This window comes from Phoca vitulina, unplaced genomic scaffold (genome assembly GCF_004348235.1).
Source record: "Phoca vitulina isolate PV1807 unplaced genomic scaffold, GSC_HSeal_1.0 scaffold21, whole genome shotgun sequence".
NCBI lineage: Eukaryota > Metazoa > Chordata > Mammalia > Carnivora > Phocidae > Phoca > Phoca vitulina.
Window position 1 is genome coordinate 5,224,629 of NW_022589724.1, and position 4,625 is coordinate 5,229,253.

The following is a 4,625-nucleotide window of genomic DNA, read 5'->3' on the forward strand; positions in this document are numbered from 1 at the left end:
AAGCCCAAAAATTAGAGTATATCATGTATTTAGATGTCAAACACATATAACTTAAAATATAGTTTTCAGGAATTCACACATATTGATGACATTCTAAACACAGACAAAAGATAAAACAAAATTGAGGCTAGCAGTTCTTTAGAAGAGAGAAGAGGGAAAAAAACATAGGAGAGAGAAGAGGGGATTGGTTTTTGTCATGGAAAGTCCACTGGGGACTCTATGAAGACCGGAAAATTTTATATTGAAGCTGATTTGTGGGCTCAGAGATATTTTTTTCTTTTTCCTTATGTGTCACATACATGTTTCATATATGTTTTAATGATATATTTCATATAAAACTGCACAATTTAAGGAACACCATGGTAAATTATATATATATTAAAAAAGTTAAAAAGATGAAAATGCAATATAAAAAGTTTCCAGAGAGAGCTTGCTTCAGCAGCACATAACACTAAAACTGGAACGGCACAGAGATTAGCATGGCCCCTGCACAAGGATGACAAAAAATGTTTCCAGAGAGAATAAACATCTTCACTCGTAGCAAACACAATAGTATCACAAGATTATCTAAAAAGGAATAAAAATCTGACTGACATCAGACTTCTCTAGAGGTCAATAAATCAGTATTAACCAAAATAGTCAGAACCTAGATTCATACTCAACCACAGTAGTATATACTACTAAGAGCTAAATAAAAACATTTTCAGAAATGTAAGCACTCAAAGTCTACTACCCAATGACCTTCTAAGAGTGAATTACTATTAAATGTATTCTTGCACACTAATAAATTCATCAATGAAGAATCATGAAATATAATAATGATGAGAAAGAAAGCTGGCAAAATGTATAGTTAATTCTAATAATTATTAACAAAAAACAAAATCCAACAAAACAAAATTGAGCCTTTCTCTGATTTTTTGTTCTGAATGGCAATAAGTTTGATTCAAGAAAGAGTTAGGTGATCCCATTTTAGTCTATGGCACAAGATGTATTTTTCACTTCAGGTTCTACCAGAGTCTTTCACTGGTGATATAGGAATATTGTTCAAATTAAACACACACATCTCTATGTAGATACCAACTGTGTGTGTGTGTCTGTGTGCATACCCTGTACATCCAACAAATCCTAAAGAGAAGAGAGCATAAGTTGAACACACTGTATACTTTACACAAACGTGCTCTGGTTAAGCTTCAGTAAGTATATGCAATATTTTTAATATTTGGTATCTAAATGCCACATGGGAAGATGAAGGGCTCTGTTGATCAAATTCTATACCATCATTTTAATCATCCTCTCTCCTGCTTGGCTTTAGTATACAAAGGTAGATTATTAACATAGTTTTGACTGTTGTGCTCACACATAAGATCACAACTGCGGTTAAAAAGAATAAGAATCATTGTGGGAATCAAAATGTGCACATCTGGAACCTCAGAGGGCAAAGATCTATTTATGGGTAGAGGTACATAGATTACTATCCTAAGATGAAGAAATTTTCTCCTCGAGGAATTAGAATAAAGAACTTTATTTTTTTCAGAAATTTCGAAGTATTATTTTGAGAATTCAGGCCTTTTCTAGGGCCAAGTAAGATGTATCTCACATCAAACTTATCTCACATTTGGCTTTCAGCATTAAGGGGAAGATAAAGTCTAGCAAGTCCACTGTGTGAGATTTCCTTTGAAGTATTAGGTATCAATAAATGGAAACCTGAATTATATTTCTAGATGGTTTTTCTTTAATTCTTTCCCTCATGAAATGCTAGGGGTCTGTTATTTAAGACTGCAACATGAAAATAAGAGCCAAAAATATATTCTGGTTGTTTTTGGAGCAATGAAGTTTAACTAAGACCCAGTTTATGAAAAATTTGATGGATAAAAATGGTGAGAAAGAACATAAAGCACACTTTTCATTGAAATTCTGAAGGCTGAGGGAATGTGCCAACTAGAAGCGAATTCATACCATAGAATAAATGTTGCTGAATATCTGCTTATATATGTGTATCTTGTAAATATAATATTGCTGCCATGCAACTATGGAGATGTTTAATAAAAAATCATTTCACCTGGAAGATGACTAAGTATGGAGCTGCTGCAGATAGAGGCTAGGTGGGTAAATTGACACAAAGAAAGGGGTTATGAAATTTAAATGTGAGGTGAGAAGGAAAGTTCTCTTCTGCCATCAGCCTTTGCCATGTTTTCTATTGACATTTCTTTTCAAATTCTTGCCAAAATTAATTTAAATTGATACGTGATTTCCACATCTACTGATCTACGCATGTAATGCTTACTGGTCATAACCTTGTAGAAGAGGAAGGGCCAGTGGCAGAATACATTAATTCTGAGAAATGTGCTCTAGAAAAATTTTCCAGGGGCACCTGGGTGGCTCAGTCGGTTAAATGTCATCTGCCTTCAGCTCAGGTCATGATCCCAGGGTCCTGGGATCAAGACCCACGTTGGGCTCCCTGCTTAGTGGAGAGCCTGCTTCTCCCTCTCCCTCCACCTGTCGCTCACTCTGCTTGTGCTCACTCTCTCTCTCCCCCAAATAAATAAATAAAATCTTAAAAAAAAATTTTTTTTTCCAATTTTTCTCTGGCCATGATATCACCACTACTGTTGATTACGCCATAAAAAAATCCACTCTGCAAGCCCAGCAACTCTCTGTTTATGACCCCTGCTATATCTACCCTGCTCTATTCCTATCTTGAAGAAAGGGCATGGTTCTCTGTATATCCAAAGGATGAGTCTTCATTCCTCATGGTTCTCACCAGAAGACAGCATCTTAAACTCTGCTAGGCTAGTCCTTTGACACTGATTCCAATTTAGAATTTTTCAAAAATAGGATGCTTTTATGCTTTTTGATTCAGTGATCTGCCAGAATTTGTTTCTGCCACTAATCCCAGAAGAAAGAAAAGGACAGCATTACCACTTATTTCTCATTTCTATTCTGACATATATGCCCAGGGGCATATCACTCTCCCCCCTCACTGTAATTGCTTATGACTTTATACTTCCATAAAATCTGGATTGATATAGCAGAAGATGTCTACTCTTGTAGTCCAAATGTTTGCTTCATATTCTGCTCTATTTTTCATTATGATTAAGAGAAGGGATATCCATTTTCTTCAGCTGAAAATCCTTTATCCCCAGTGTTTGAGCCATTTACAAAATTCAATGGGGGAAAAAAAGTACATTTCTCATGCAAATTTTATAAAATATTTATAAAATATTTCCTTTACACACACATATATATATATTTACACACACACACACACACATATATATATATATATATGCGTGTTTGTGTGTGTGTGTGTGTGTAAAGGAAGTCCAGTCTATTTTTGTCAGGAAATATCTTGTATTAGGTATATATTCAAATTAGCTTAGATCAATAAAAATGACAATTATTGGAAGGGTTTAGAGATATTGTTCAGAACTCAAGGACAGAAATGTAGCAAGAATCCATGAGACTCTGGATCCAGGAAAGAGAATGATGAGAACTCAGGCTATAATATGATGACAGCTTTGAGAAACCATAGCTTTGGAGAGTAGAACCTCAATACTGCGTCATGAATAGGTCAGTTCCTAGTGAACTAGAAAATAATACATAACTGAGGTGAATATGTCATACAGGATATCATATTAGATGAAAGGATAGAAATAAGACTATCTTTTAATCATCAAGAATGTTCTCTCACCGCTCCTATATAAAGATTTCCTTGTTATACATATAATAAAGGATTGATAGTTAATGCCCAAACTATCTACACATACACATTCACACCCCTACATATAACTAATTGACTGGGTTATTCATTTTTCTGCTCACTGATTTTGCATCATAAATTCAGCCTGCATTTTTTTCTGTAGCTTTTGCTTCGATAAAGTTGAAAGTTGCTTGGATTTTCTTCTTTTAAGTTCCTATATAACTTTGATACTGTAGGCTTTCCAAGTACTACAAGACATGAAATACATTATTTTTTCTCAAAAAAATGCTTCATGTTTGACATTGTCACATAGGTTTGATGGCTAAGTCACTTACTATTGAACTTTGTACTTCAGGTTAAGGGAATTTAAGTTATTTCTGTAGAAGTGGTGACAGTCATTCTGTAATGGTTCTTGAAACCTGATGAAACCACCTATGTGACAAAAATGAGGTCCAAGTGAAGTTAACCTATTTTGATAACTGGGGGGAAAGGAGGATGGCTAAGTAGATAAAGCATTATTAATACAGTTCTAAGTTAGGGCTCAATTTCACAAGAGATGGCAGAAATCCAAAACCACTACTCTGTGAGTTTACAGAGTAAAGTTTTCTAAAGTTTCTTCATGAAGTACACAAAAAGTCTGCCTCCCAAGGAGAAGGTATTAACCTAAGGCCCGTAAAAAATTCAAAACTTATATGCAAGTTTTGTAGACATTTGCATTATGTTTTTTACACAAAGTTTGGACTCATTAAGAAAGTGATAGTCCAGAGTTTATATGAAAGCAATTCTAAAGAAACATTATTTATAGGACTTCATCAAGATAAAAATCTTTTGCACAGCAAAGAAAACAGTCAACAAAACCAAAAGGCAACCGACAGAATGGGAGAAGATATTTGCAAATGACGTATCAGATAAAGGGCTAGTACCC

At 34.6% G+C, this 4,625-nt stretch overlaps 1 non-coding gene across 1 annotated transcript; it reads left to right on the forward strand.

The window, feature by feature from the left end:
* The first annotated feature begins 430 nt into the window (after positions 1-430).
* LOC116641460 lies at positions 431-533 on the forward strand. The gene has a single exon (XR_004301178.1). It is a non-coding gene; the product is annotated as a U6 spliceosomal RNA (small nuclear RNA).
* Positions 534-4,625: the final 4,092 nt, after the last annotated feature.